At 47.1% G+C, this 15,846-nt stretch overlaps 1 protein-coding gene across 2 annotated transcripts in view; it reads left to right on the forward strand.

Moving 5' to 3' along the window:
* Nucleotides 1–681: 681 nt before the first annotated feature.
* Nucleotides 682–15,846, forward strand: part of CUEDC2 (CUE domain containing 2) — a 49,870-nt gene continuing 34,705 nt past the window's right edge. The window contains exon 1 of one of the 2 annotated variants that reach the window (XM_044297471.1): nt 682–800. The gene's annotated coding sequence lies outside the window, so the exon portion shown is untranslated. Of the gene's footprint in view, nt 801–823; nt 980–15,846 lie in introns of those variants that run through there. The other variant, XM_044297472.1, reaches the window with a different exon arrangement.

Genomic DNA, 15,846 nt, shown 5'->3' on the forward strand with positions numbered 1-15,846 from the left:
ATAAAACAGTAGCATGCTACAGTTTTATCTCCGGCGAAAAAAACTGAAGACTTGCCTGAATGCATTTTTTCCCATAGGAATGTATTAGTGCCAGATCCGTCCTTCCGGTAAAAATGTGAAAAAAAAAGATATAAGACGGATCCGTCTGTCCGCATGAGAAGCGGAGAGACGGATCCGTTCTTGCAATGCATTTGTGAGACGGATTCGCAATCCGGATGCGTCTCACAAATGCTTTCAGTGACATGCAGATCGGCGGATCCTGCGGCCAGATCACACTGCCGCAAGTGTGAAAGTAGCCTTACATAGTGTGGCCCGTTGAATAAAAGTCTTTTTACAGACTTTTGCCGCATTGCACAGAAAAGACACCTTTATAGTCATGCTACAGGCTGCAATAAGGTCCTGCTGGCGGTTTCATATGCATTTTCTAGGTGACATTATTTCCTTGTCCTAGAAGGCCTTCTGCCTATCACGTGAGAAAGGCCACTATTTGTAAACATTACAAACCCCGCCCTCTGCGCCGATTGGCTGGAGCTTGAAGACCGTGATGGCAGCTTGTACTCCAGGAATAATGCATTCCCTGGTTCCTATGAAGCGTAAAGCTCGTGTTCCGTTCACACCACCCTGCACTCACAGCGTCGCTGCCCTTCTCTTAGTAGAACAGATGGGATAAACCACAGCTTCACCTTTGCCCAAAATCAATATGGCGGAACGAGCCCGCGGCGGAAGAGTTTGTTGTTTGCGGAAGTGACGTCAGTGAGAGGCGCGGCGCTGCACCTTTGCCTGTGACCTGGTTTCGAGCGGTATGTTTGAACACTGTCAGGTTGTTATGTGCGGACCTGAGAGGCCGTGACTGCGGTATATTCCCAGCTTCTGAGGAGCTGTGCTGGCCGCCATGTCTGTGTGTGGTCATCTCTATGGAGGTGCTGTGTAGGTGTGAAACACACGAGCTTGTAGTCGGGTCGTGTACTGGTTCTATTATGTAAGTAAAGCTGTCTGCAGCTGTGGTGGTGGTCCTGCTGGCACCCCAAACAACATACGTCTGTGATGTCCTACCCCAGCAGGTGCACCCCCAGAATACGCAGGCTGAAAGCCAAAAATACTAAGCGTGTCCGATGGGATGTGTATGGTCTGCTTAAAGGGGTTGTCTGAGTCAATAATTGTATTTGAAACCGGCAAGAAAGGTATTAGACTAAAGGCTCATTCAGATGGCCGCATGTGTTTTGTGGTCTGCAAAACATGGCTACCGGCACGTGTGTGTTCCGCGTTTTACAGAACGCACACGGCCAAGCCTACAGTAGAAATGCCAAGAATAGGACACGTTCTGTCTTTTTTTTTTTTCCGTGGCTGCAGAATGGACATACGGATACGGACAGCACACAGGGGCGCTCTCTGCCTCTTTTGCACCCCCATTGAAATGAATGGGGCCGCATCTGTTCTGTAAGGAATTCAGTCATCTGAAGGAGCCCTAATAGAAAGGAGTGATACCATTCCAAACCCCCAGTACTCTAACACCTCTATCAGGGCTGCCGTCAGGACCTTCAGGGTCCCATACAGGTAAACAATGTGCCCCCAGCCCTTTTCACATTCAGAACCATATATCTATATATTTATTATTATTTTGCGTCAGGCCATTTTGCAATAAGCATCAGAGGTTAATTTCTATCAACTTTTTATTATGAGGATAACAAATTTAAGTGTAAACACAAATTTACCAGTTCTTATTGGGATTTGAACCAAAGGCAGACAGAAGACTTACCTCTAGGCTGTAGACCTGCCATGTAGCGACTTTTCTATAATAGGTAATTACCGGGTTTTTCACAGGCATAATAATAAATATGTTTTCTCCACATCTCTCACTTTGGCCTCTAGCACACAAATGTTTTTGTTTTGTTTTTTTTTCCCCCGTTTACGTTCCGTTTTTGCGTTCCATATACAAACCGTATACTGAACCATTCATTTTAATGGATCCGCAAAAAAAACAGAAGGTACTCCGTATGCCTTCTGTTTCCGTATTTCCGTTCAAAGATAGAACATGTCCTATTAGGCTTCATGCACACTGTCAGTTTTTCATGGCCATCTTGCATCAGTGTGTGCATCCATTTTCTGTCCCTGTCAGTTTTTAATGTCCGTTTTGCATCAGTTTTTCATGTCCGTTAATAAACGGACATGAAAAATGAATGAATTTGATTGGCCGTTATTTTTAGACCCACCCTTTTGAGGACACTCAAGGACGGTAGGCCCCCAGCTAAAATAATGTCCCCCATAGTGTATGATTTATTTATTTTTTACCGCCCCAGCTTTAATAATGCTCCCAATGTAGTCTCTCATATTAAATAATGTCCCCCAAACTGTAAGGAATATATTTTTTTTTTATGTCCCCAGCTTTAATAATGCCCCCATATGGCGCTAGGAGAGAGGATTTAGCTGGAATGGTAATTGGGAGCTATGTCGCATGTGAAGACACCATGAGGTGGCCCTACAGTGGAAACCCCCAAAAAGTGACCCCATTCTGGAAACTACACCCCTCAAGGAATATTTCAAGGTGTGTAGTGAGCACTTAGACCCATCGGGCGTTTCACTGAATTAGGAAACGCCTGGCTGTGAAAATAAATAAAAAAATTCCAGAAAAAGTTGCTTTACACCCACATTTTTCACTTTCACATAGAGTAACAGGACAAAATGCACCCCACATTTTGTTTCCCATTTCCCCCCGTATACGCCAACATCCCATATGTGCTCAAAAAATGATGTATGGGTGCATGGAAGGGCTCTAGACTCAAACAGCTAAATATGGATTTTGCTGACCTGAATTGGCAGACATGGATTTTAGGTGCCATGTCGCATTAAATAAATTCCTGAGGTCCCCAGAAATGAAGAACCCCAAAAAGTGACCCCATTTTGGAAAGAGCACCCCCGTACAAACATTCTAAGTGTTGGAAAGGGTACTTTTCAGCAAACAGGTGTCTCACAAAAGGCAGATAGTGGGGGGACGGCCGTAGTACTCCGGACTGATGATGCAAGCCCACGTGACACACCGCCGGCCGCGTCATCAGACTGTGACCATTTGGTCATCTGACTGCGACTACCTCTGTCATCAGACTGCGCCCTTCATCATAGATCGGCGCATGCATGCGCAGCCTTACCCCCGCCCCCTTACCATTTAAAAACAGAAGCGGCGCGCATTGCAGCGCTGCCAGACGCCATACACCCGGCCTCATATAAACCGATTGATGCCGGTCCGGCCAGATGGATGCCACACGCACCAAGGCCTGACTGTAAGTAGAAATACTGGTTGATGTCTGAGTCCCTATTTATATGCCTGAATACCGTTTATCCACACATCGGCATTAGGGGGTCATTGCCTGTGTTTTCTCTACTAAATATATCCACTACGTTACAGTAGTTTATAGGACGTCTTGTACACGCAATCTAGATACAAATTAACCACGCTATCCATCATTAAGTGGTTAGAGGTAGCCAGTACCTCCCTCCCAATTGCCTAACATAAGCATAGTTCCTTATGTGGCTATGAGGTTTCTCTTAAGTGCAAATAGACTAAGTTTTCTGAGTGATCTATTTTAGTCTGCCCTGTTTCACCCGTGTTCAGTAGCATATCACTGACACTTAGCGGTTTAGGCAGCGGCCACTAGTACTAACCCCCGTCCCCTGACGATTCAAGAGGTTGATAGTATTAGTATTCTTCCTGTGTATGTTCTATTTGAAGAAACGCGTAGAGACACATGAACATACCTTCCTTTTATCCACGGTTTGGCCATTATTTATTCTAGTCTCACTAGATTAGGTCTCCTTCTCATCACCCTGGCAGGGTCTCATAGGGACCTTAGACCAGGGTAAGGTTCCGGACGGGACCACCCCTTGCGGGGCACGGATCCCGTGTTAGGGTATTAGGGTCATAGTAGGTCAAGCAGGGTGCAACAGGGACAGCTTCTCTCCCTGCGGCCCTTTATTAGGCATGACCTTACCTATGAAGAACCCCTCCCTCGCATAGGAACACCTAATCCACGTGCTGGGAAAATAACTAATTTCCGGTTGTCTCCTGTGTCCGATGGATACAAGCACGGTTTGGCTTGTTACCGGTAAGATCTACCCTTATTTTCCACCCTGACTGGGCATTCACCTGTTCTCCAAGTGGGATTCAGGACATCCATGCTGGGGTGTCTCTCAGCACCAATTGTGGCTCCTCTTGACCCTTGGGGTCCACACAGCCTTAATAAAGGGCTCGCCCTAGTGATTTTGTGTACTGCGACCCACTTTCCAGTGACACACCTGTACCCAGGACCCGACTGTGTCTGTCTGTTTGTTTTGTAAGGGGACTATATGTAAGGGGACTATGTTTTAGTCATACCAATAAACATCATGTTTTAAATGTTACTGCCCCTTTGATTTTCCTATTACGCTCTATAGCAGTACTTTGGGGAGAGGTGCGGTTTGCACCGTTCTCACCCACAAAGGACAACTTTATCCCTTTTTGTTCGCATTTAAAGGTCCCCAGAAATTGGAAAAAAAACAGTGTCCCCTTTCTGTAAAGTGCACCCCTGTACGAACATGTTAAGGGGTGGAAAGGGCACGGTTGTCTCCCAGAAAAAAATATGTAGTGGTTGTTGGAAAGTGGATATGCAAGCGAGGTGGACTAAATCAGAGATCTAAAGTGGAAATATTACAGGGGGCATAAAGGATGGAATTAAATTAATACTCCATAGATGTGTGGTAGATTCTGAAACACTCGTGCATGCACAGGCCAGGTTTTTCGGGGCAGGTTTCCCATTGGTAAATGGTGTCTTACCTTATCCCCCTTTTGTAACACACCCTGCATCTTTTATGGGTCCGTCCCTTCCTTGCTGTCTGGGGAACTTGACCTGGAAAATGTTGCCTTGGTACAACACGGGCACCGTAACTTCCTGAAGTACTGGTGTTGATTACCGCCTCTTGGAACTGAAGGAAAGTTCCTCTGTGGCCTGCAGAATGAAATTGCTATCTTTACAATGTGTATGGCCAGCTTTTTGTACTACACTTTTGTTTTTCGTATGGCACTGTAGGGTTTCATATATTGATCTGCAAGATCCACCCCTCCCATATGTGCCTGTTGTAGTCCAGGATGCAAACTGAAACTGGTTTGGGGGTAGTGCTACCACGTACAGGGGCAGGGGAGCTGGCATTACTGTGAATGGTGGTCAGTACAAGGACATCCCTCTTGTCCTTATACTTAAAGACCAGCATGTTATCATGGAGGAGAGCCCTACTTTCCCCCATTCTCAGGGATCTAGCGAGGCCTCTCTGATTTTTACGCACTGTGCCGCAAGCCACAGTACCTCTGGCAGTTAGGGACCTGAATAGGGGGATGCTGGTATAATAGTTATCCACATAGAGGTGGTAACCCTTATCCAGCAGTGGGTGCAGTAACTCCCACACAATCTTCCCACTAACTCCTAAGATGGGGGTGCATTCTGGGGATTCTATCCAGGAATCTCTCCCTTCATAAATGTGCAATTTGTGGGTGTACCCGGAGCTACTTTCACAAAGTTTGTATATTTTTATTCCATGCCTTGCCCGTTTGCTAGGCAGGTACTGGCAGAATCTAATCCTCTGAACAGTAATAGGGACTCCTCTACACTGACATTTTTCTCTGGGTTTTACACCTCAGCAAACTTGTTGCTGAAGTAGTCAATGACAGGCCTAACTTTAAACAGACTGTCAAATGTTGGGTCGTTTTGGGGTGGGCACTGTGAATTGTCATTGTAGTGTAGGAATTTCCAAATGGACTCAAATCGATTCCGGGTCATGGTTTGACTGTAAATTGGAGTCTGGTAGAAAATGTCCAAACTCCAATATTGCCTACCGTGTCATGCGGCGCTTGGGGACATGTCACCACTGAGGCCAGTGATTGGCTGAGCAGGCAGTCTGAGCCATCATCTGGGTGTTGAGCCCGGGAGTAAGAAGAGGAGAGCAGCGAGGTCCAGAGAAGCAGTGAGTAGTCAGTATCTTTTTGTTTTTAACCCCATCTGAACTTTTTTTTAATACAAATTTATTGGACAGATGACTGGTCGTCTTAAAAATGAATGCCAAAATCTTTATAAGGGAACTTGCAAAGACAGCCCCTTTTGTAAAAATTACATTTCGGTGGATATCAGTTGGTACAACAGGGGGAAAGTTGCACATCTCCTGCAGTGGGCACTATAAACTCACATAGCAGCCAGAGAAAATTAATGGTTAACCATATGATACATGGCAGGGGTTCAAGGGTTTGTTCAGAAGTATGCCTCACACACATGGCTGTGGTCTGTATTGCGGGCCACAAACAGCACCGCAGCATCACGGATGCGGACCCATTCACATTGAACCTGTTCTTTTTTTTTTTTTTTTTTTTTTTTGCTGTGCAGACGGATCACGGACCCATCCAGTTGAATGAGTCTGGATCCCTTGTGGCAGCCGACACGGATAGTGCAATGCAAATTGTGGTCCCCAATGCACAGAATGGCCAAGCAACAGCCTTAGAAAAATATGGCAGTTTTAATGTATAAATAGTGCCACACTTGTCCACAGGTTGTATTTGGTATTGCATCTCAGCTGCAATACCAGATACAACCCATGAGCAGGCGTGGGGCTGTTTCTGTAAAGACAGCATCCAGCTCCATCTGTACCTTCAGATGTTATCAGATCCCCCTCCTGCAGAACAGTGCTCTATGCCCCTGCAAATACTTCATATAGGATTAGCCTGCTGTATGTAGCTTCCTGCCAGTGGGAAGTGGGGCTGAAGGTAAGGCTGATGTCACTGCATTGAGGGGACTAGGGGTGGCTTGCTGTGACTCCTCCATAGGGAGGGAGAAGAGATGAAGGAAGCTTGCTGGTGTGTGGCTAGGAGAGGAAAAATTACTGATGGACACTTGCACTGGTAAGGGGGCTGTGGGAGGCTGGATTTGCTTACTGAGATGGAGGAGTGGGACTGGGGAGAGGCTTATTGTAAAGGGGTCAGACCTTACAGAACGGATCCTTTTGGCCCTGAGTGGTATGCATTTCTCCCCACTGTAGGATGACGGAAGGAATCAGGCGGGCACAGTTGTAGCTGTGTTCTGGTTCTGGCCAAACTGCCAGTTTGATTTGATGTACTGCTCCAAATTAAGATACGTGCACGGAGAGATCAGACAGACAACTCACTACATGGAGTTAATCAGTATCTCTGGTTTATTTCTGAAAACAACACGGGTTTCATGAGAGGAGGGAGTGGGAGGGGGGTGAAAGATAAAGTATATATTTTCTATTGGCTATGAACTCTCTACTTTTCTGTAACCTTGACGGCCAGAGGAAATTCCTTCTCCCTCCCCCCCTTGTTCCTGGGTGAAACCGTTACTTCTTTCTTTGTAGCTGCTTGCTTGAGCTGAACGGAAACCACAAAGAAACACATGATAAAAACACAAAGTAAGATTCTAGTTTATAGGTGTTGGCTGAATGTCTGGCCGCCATCTTAGCTCAACAAGCAAGTATCCATTTTGTATCAATAGTCCATAACAGTCCCCCCTTGGAGACTTGATTGTAGACTTTCCCTTCGCCTAGCGAATCCCCTGGGCATACCATTCGTATCCTCTTCACCCGCAGTGGCGACAACCTACCCCTTATAGGTAGGCTCCCGGTTGCTCGGACTTGTGGTAATACCCTGGGATTCATCTCACCCTATCTCAGCCAGGCATCATTGTGAGGAGGGGGAGCTGTGTTGAACGATGTTTCCTTCTGTCCTTCTTCATCATAGAGGAGCATAATAGGTCGTTCATCAGTTTTCTTCATTCTTTTTGAAAAGCGGGTCACACAAATAAGAACGAGCTTAATCACTACATATATCACCAATATTATTAGGGCTACCTGCAATATTACCTGGACAATTCCCATGAGCCAACCCCCAATACCTTTGAACCAGTTATTGGGGTTAAGGGAAGAGAAGGTATCAGACCACCATGTATCTTTATCAGCTTTATGTGCGTCCAGCCATTTATCTCTTAAATCCGCCATTTCCTCTATACCCACCTTAACTTGCAAATTACCCTGCGGGTCTATGTAATGGCAACAAGAGGGTCCCACAACCTGGCACATACCTCCATCTTTAGCTGTAACATAATCTAGAACTAATGTGTGTTGGTTGGTGACAATGATTAACTGGTTTTGCACAATGTTTGAGGTATTCATAAGTCTCATCACTTCCCATATTTGGTCATCCAGGTAGTCTGTTGCTACTACCAGATGATCCCACATCTGCGCTATCATGGGATATATGAAGATGGAACTAACAATTTTGTTGGTAATGCTCGTCTCTACTACATGTGGCTTGCCATTTGGTCTGGGTGTGTTATCTTTGGCCCTATGATACAAGGTGTGTTTAGGTACTGCATTTATGCCAATTTCAGAGTGTGGTACTATAAAGGTGGCAGGAGTAAGCCTGGCGATGGTGCACAGTCCTGTGACATTCTCGGATAACCATTTGTACACTTTGTGTCCACAAACTAAGTATATGTCGTCTGGAACTGCTACTGCTGTGCCATTGAATAATCGGGTAATTAGTTTGGCTAATTGTGTCCCTTTCGCCAACTCATATCCTTTTGACTGACTTTCGGTGTCGTTAGCTAATATACCTGTCCGGAGATCCTGTACAGTACGGTGGTTACAGGGCAGATCCTTTCCGTTCTCAGCATCTACACCAATACACTGCACGTGGCTGTCTGTTTTTGAATCATTGCAACCTGAGTGTATGTGTGGACTAAATGTCATACCTTTGGTTTGTACTTGGAGACAATAACAGTGTGTCCAGCTAGGAAAACATGTGACATTAGCCCAGTGTCCCATTCATTACCCAGTGGCGTGAACACTGCAGATATGCCCACTGTCAAAGTCATGATCAGTATGTGAATCCTCATGGCTTATTGTTCCAGGGTCGTCGGGACAGCCTTTACTCTTTTACAATGTGAGGCGTGGATCCAGGTAAGCCTCCCTTCGAGTTTCACAGAGGTCGGGGTAGTCAGCAACACCTGGTAAGGCCCCTTGTATCGTGGTTCGAGGGTGTTTCTGACGTGTTTCTTGACCACCACCCACTCTCCAGGTTTGAGAGTGTGTATTCCCTCTAGGGAGTCAGGATCTGGAATGGAAGAGAAAACTTGTGCACATATGTTAGACAATTGTTTACTATGGGCAATCACATATTTAGCAACAGATTCATAATGCATTTGCAATTGCTGTGGGAAGTACTGTCCCATCCTAGGCCGTGTCCTAAACAAAATTTGGTGTGGAGGCCTAGGGGTGTGTCTAACTGAAAATAGTGCTATTGGCAGGCATTGTACCCAACTGAGCCCTGTCTCCCCAGTCATTTTCAGCATCTTGGACTTCAGTACCCCGTTCAGTCGTTTGACTTTGTCGCCGCTTTGTGGTCTGTATGGTGTGTGATAGGCTAAGTGTGACCCTACCATCTTCCAGACTTCTTGGGTTAATCTAGCAGTGAATGCTGGGCCCTGATCACTCTCAATGACCTCAGGTACTCCGAACCTACAGACAAGCTCCTGCATCAGTTTTTTTGCAGTAGTGGTTGCTGTCTGGTTTCGGACGGGGTAGGCTTCTGGCCACCCAGAGAACAAGTCTATCACTACTAGCACATATTGAAACCCTTGGCACATTGGCATCTGGATGTGGTCAATTTGAATCCGTTGGAACGGGTACTGGGCTTTGGGGAGACATTTGGTTGGTGTAGGCTCAGGTCTTCCCGGGTTGCACTGCGCACAGATGAGGCAAGACTGAGTATGCCTCACCAGGACAGGGGTTATCCCTGGGGCCATTGTCTATTAGTTCTTTCATGATGGTCTTAGATTGGTGGGTGGGCCCATGAGCTATTGAAGCTATCAGAGGATAGAGAGCTTTGGGCAGAGATGCTCTCTTTCCTTGGGTCCACAGTCCAGATTCTTTCTCTTCTTGGGCTGACTCTTTTAGCCAATCCAATTTTTCTTGTGGCGTGGCCTGTTTCTGTATTTGTTTCAGGAGGTGCTATGTGATTTCTTCTTGTTCCAGGTCTTCCTGTGTTATCATAATCTGGTCTGACTGGACTCTTTCCTCTTTCACTGCTGCTTCCTTGGCCGCTTGATCAGCTAGGGCCTTTCCTCTGGCTTCAGAGGTGTCAGCTCGAGTGTGCCTGTAGATCAATAAAATCTTCAGATTCTCCAGTATACTCCCCCCTTGGAAGAGGAAGGAGTGCAGCAGGATTGAGGATGTGGCACCTCTGAATGGTGACATTATCTGGCAGAAGCAAACTACACGGAAGCCGGAGGTGGCGCTGTGCAGTGAGGTGTTTAGGTTGAGTCTGCTGGAGGATGGCAGAAATGTCAAGGGGAGCCAGAATAGTGAGGGGATGACCCAGCACAACGTCAGATGTGACATTTAGAAGAGAGCTGGCAGCATGGATAGCTCTGACACAGGAAGGGGCTTCTCTGGCTACTGGGTCCAGTCTCTTGGTATGGTAGGACTCTGGGGTCCTTCAGGGTCACAGTGACTGGTGGGACATTGAGGTATCCAATATCCTGGGGTCCTCTGGCCCAGAGAGTATTGGGGATGAGGTGCAAAATGGTTTGCAGCGAATCCCCTTGCTCATATAAATCAGTGCAGAATTTTATTGTCAGACATCCGGCAGCCGTGGGTGTCACATAATTTGAGTAAAAACCACAAAGACCAAGAAGCAAGACAGTTTCTTATCAGAAAGAGGAGCTTAAACTAACACAGCAGAAACCAACATTTCTGTGAAAAGAAAAAAAGGTGGGGGTCAACTGATCCCCCGCAGCTGTCCTGCAGTGTGGTGAAATGATCTGCTTGGAATGATCTGCAAATTTAGCTTTTGTCCATTTCTGTAGTTGTTCTATAAAGAATTCTCCAGACTCATGATCTTGGGGGTCAAAGTTAGCACCTTTTAAGTTCAGGGATGTGGATTTGATCCATTATCAGTGAGGAGTATTCACCTGTCTTGTTTTCCACTATACTTTGCAGGTCCGACCATGTGCACCCATAGGTTTGATGCACTTGGGACAGTTTCCTGAAAAAGGGCATGGGATGGGTCTCAGGGTCAGGCAGTAAATTCACTATGGTGAATAACTGTTGTGGGGTGAAAGACACATATTGTGGTGGTCCCTGTGGCCGGTTAAGTGCTAGGGCTTCTTTCAGTGTCTCAAGGTTTCCCTGCTCAATTTTCTGTAAGTTCTTTTGTAACTCTGTAATCTGACCCTGCAGTATTTGATCTTGTGAACGTCGTGATGGGCGCACGGTCATGGGTACAGTCCACTGTGGTGCCAGGGGTAAAGTTGGCGGATCACCGTAGTCTGTCGGGGTACCCCGCGAAGGAGTTTGCATATTACCCGGTGCATTTTGTATGCCCATTGTGGATTCTGCAGCACCGTCTGCATCCCCCTGTTCTGCTTCATCAGGTTGCCCCCCTACCATTATAGGAGTAAGGGTGGCAGGTGAGTGGGGTAGCATGAATGTACCGTCCGGGTTTATCATCGGGTACAGCATAGAGATCACCGGGACACTAGGGGTGACATAGGAGTGACGGGGGGGGGTCCGGACCGAATGATATTAAAGGTCCGTTCATGGGCGTTGCCTGGGGACAAGATGGCGCTGTAGCTAACACGGGAAGTAATGGGACGTGCCGGGGAGTAGTTACCAAGGTGTGGTTTTGTGGGTGGGGAACCCCACAGGGAAGGCACGTATCACGGGAGGAGGGATTCTGTTGACCACATGATTTGCAGGTCCACCCACCTGCTCTCTTCCCGGCGCCATTATAGGGTGGTGGCTAGTCATGTATCAATGCAACACCAGGCTTACAGAAATATCTCTGTCTTTTCTCATCAAAATTTAGTTCCCCCCGGTCTGTTCAAATTCTTTACTACAGTCCAACCACACACGGACCATGTCTGTCAATTTATCATCTTCTAACTTCCCTCTCTTCTCGTTTAACAACACTTGCCAGGTAGCACTACATAGGATGCCTCCTTTACAGACACCTTTAACTCTTCTCCAACTTACTTAATCCTTTTATGAGGATGCCTCCTTTACAGACACCTTTAACTCTTCTCCAACTTACTTAATCCTTTTATGAAACGTTTGCCTCTCCTGTCCGCCACGTACTGTTCAGGTGAACAGTAACCCTTCGGGACACTTTCCTCATTTCCCATTATCTCTCGTACCTACTGAAGCCGCCTAAAGACCTCTGCATAGAGTAATCACTGGACGTGAAGACCTTTGAGTTCCGGTCAGCACACTCTGGGCTACCGCGAACCGCTCTCCACCCATCTGTGATCGTCCCCTTTATGGAGATTTGAGTCAGACACCGGGCTGAACTCCGATACAGGAACACAGGAGAACTCCGTGTCTCCAGTCAATGATACTTGTCAACAGGGTCTTCACAACTTATAGGCACAACACAGTACATCAAGACTTTAAGAAAACATATGGGGTTCTTACTTTCATGCCCTCGAGGACGTCCCAGACTGCTTCCGCACCCCTCCCTCAGACGAACACCAAGAGGCTACACCAGGGGACACTTTATAGGCAAGATGACTAAATTTTCCTACCTCATATCACGGGTTGCGACCCCGGTGTCCGTTAGTGCGCCTCTCCTCGTCTGGTCTCTGGGGGTACGGGAACAGAGGGTCCAATCCTCGAGCCCCACGATTGGGCGCCAAAATTGTTCTGGTTCTGGCCAAACTGCCAGTTTGATTTGATGTACTGCTCCAAATTAAGATACGTGCACGGAGAGATCAGACAGACAACTCACTACATGGAGTTAATCAGTATCTCTGGTTTATTTCTGAAAACAACATGGGTTTCATGAGAGGAGGGAGTGGGAGGGGGGTGAAAGATAAAGTATATATTTTCTATTGGCTATGAACTCTCTACTTTTCTGTAACCTTGACGGCCAGAGGAAATTCCTTCTCCCTCCCCCCCTTGTTCCTGGGTGAAACCGTTACTTCTTTCTTTGTAGCTGCTTGCTTGAGCTGAACGGAAACCACAAAGAAACACATGATAAAAACACAAAGTAAGATTCTAGTTTATAGGTGTTGGCTGAATGTCTGGCCGCCATCTTAGCTCAACAAGCAAGTATCCATTTTGTATCAATAGTCCATAACAGCTGAAAGTGGCCCCTCCATTAATTTATATGGGAGCTATGGAGGAAAGCGGATGGGATCCCTGTTGGATACCATTGTAGTTAAGGGGACCCAGTGGTTTGAGACATTATCTGACTATACTGGATATGGTGAACTGCAACAGGTTGTTCCTCTGCCGAAACAGCCTACCATATTTCACAGTGCAGATGTGAACATAGGGTCACACACAGAGCGTGTTTCCCGGAATGAACACGCTCATCTGAAATTAGCCTTATTCAGGCCTCGGCACCTTCCAGGATGCAGGGTCTAGTCAGCTTCTTCTACCCCTCAGCTCTGGCCTCAACACCACTGCGGTATTCCGCTTCAGATGCCTAATCTCTACCCTTATCAGTAGTACTAAATACCTCTGTCAAAGTGGATTTAGACGAGACGATTCTGCAGCCGATTGTCGGGAAGGAAGCGTTCGGCTGCTCACTCAGTAAAAGAGACCGCTGTATTTACCTGCATCGATCTCCTTCACTGTCTGAAGATGAGGGAGCGCTATTGCGTTCACTATAGAGTTCTTTGCCATGAGGTGCCATGTTGAACTTCCAGTGACCAGTATGAGAGAGTGTGAGAGCAATAATGCCAAACACCTTGTAACACTAACCAGTCACATGACATACCGGGGATGAAAATGGCTATTTGGGCACAATTTGTCCATTTTCACTTGTAGGGGTGTACTAACTTTTGTTGCCGGCGGTTTAGACATGAATGGCCGTGTGTTGAGTTATTTTAAGGGCAATCAAACTACACGGTTATACAAGTTGTGCACTGACTACTTTCCATTGTATTAGGCCTGCACAATATATCGCCAAAGCAATCGCAATAAATCGCCATATCGCAGTCGCCAATTGGCCGACCGAAAAATGCTGCAATTGTATTACCATATTTTCCAGGATGTCCTCCATGACAGCACTACATGGAGGTTGTCTCCCCCCCCCCCCCCCACCCACCATCACCAGTGTTTTTTCCTGTCCCAATAATGGACAGGGCAGAGAGGGGTCTCTCTTGTAGACCTGTAAAAAAAAATCTTTTTCTTTTTCCTATTTCGCCGGGCTAAAACCCCTAAGCTGGGGTCCCTTAGCCTCCCAGCCCTCTCCAGTACCTGTGGGTCATACGGCTCTCGGCTGGAAGCGTGTATACCAGGCGCTGGGAAACGGTAGCCGCAACCCCTCTGGGGCTCTGGGCTGTAGGACGCTCCTCCAGGAGGGATTGCGCGGGAGCCGGAGCATCTTTTTTCTCACTTCCGGCTTCGGCGCTGAGCCAGAAGTGACGTCTAAGCGCCAGCGAAGGAGTACGCATGTGCCTGCCCTCCGACGCCGGATCCAGTATGGCGGCGCCCTGCAATCGGTCCCCAAGCGGCGAGGGCCGCTGGAGGCCTAGCGTTCGGCCTCGCGTCCATCCGGAGTCTATGGGAGGTGCATCCACGTCAGGAGGGGTAAGTGCCAGTGGCATTTAAAGTCTGCTTGGGCTAGGTGTCAGTCCCTCAGTCATGGATTTGTCCGGTATGCGAGAGCAGTCCCCAGACCCTCCTGCCCAGGGACATGTGAGTAACCCAGCACTACATGGTAGGGAATAGTGATAGGCTCAGAAGGATTATAGCTTGTTTTTCTATCATCATGTCTCCTAGGGAGAGAAAGATCCTACCCTAAAGGTGGACATTAAAAAGAAGCCCAAAAGATGCGCTATTTGCAGCAAAAGGCTTCAGGAGTCATATACAAAGAAGCTTTGTGCCGATTGTATTAACAAGATGATGAAAGGGGAACAGTCGTCCCTTTTAACAGACCTTAGAGCCATCCATTAAAGAAGAGGTTAAAGCGTCAGTTTCCTCCTTAATAACGCCTAAGGTGGCTGAACAGACCACCGGGATTTAAAGACCTAGGGAAAACTTGGAGTCAGACCCAGAAGTCATAGAGGTGGAATATTCAGGAGAGGAGGAAGAAGAGGAGTCTTTACCTTCCTCATCCCATGAGGAGAAACGCAAGTACTGTTTCTCAACTGAGGATATGTATTCCCTCCTAACTGCAGTTAGCCAGACTATGGATATCTCAGACGAACCAACTAAGAGGTCCATTCAGGAGGAGATGTTTGCTGGCCTAATTACAAAACAGAGGAAAGCGTTCCCCTTAAATTCTAGCCTAAAACAGATGATCCTGGATGAGTGGGAGGATGTAGGGAAAAGGCTGTTTATTCCCAGGGAATTTAAAAGTCGTTTATCCTTTGACAAAGAGGACACTAAACTTTGGGAAGAAATCCCCAAGATCGACGCCCCGATCGCCAGGGTAGCTAAAAGAACAGCGATCCCATTCGAGGACTCCTCCCAGCTGAAGGACCACATGGACCGCAAGGCCGATGGTCTCCTGAGGAAATCTTGGGAGGCTTCTGCGGCCTTAATTTCTACTAACGTTGCAGCTACTTCAGTGGCTAGGTCCCTATTATTGTGGTCATCTCAGCTGGAGAATCATTTGTCAATGGGAACTCCCAGAGAGGACATTTTGGAGACTATCCCGCTCCTAAAGATGGCGACAGCCTTTACAGCGGACGCCTCAGCCGAGTCAGTCAGGTTCGCAGCTAAAAGCGGGGCCCTTCTGAACACCGCAAGAAGGGCTTTGTGGCTGAAGAACTGGTCTGGTGATCTCGCCTCTAAAAATAAGTTATGTGCAAT

This window comes from Bufo gargarizans, chromosome 6, assembly GCF_014858855.1.
Source record: "Bufo gargarizans isolate SCDJY-AF-19 chromosome 6, ASM1485885v1, whole genome shotgun sequence".
Classification (NCBI taxonomy): Eukaryota; Metazoa; Chordata; class Amphibia; order Anura; family Bufonidae; genus Bufo; species Bufo gargarizans.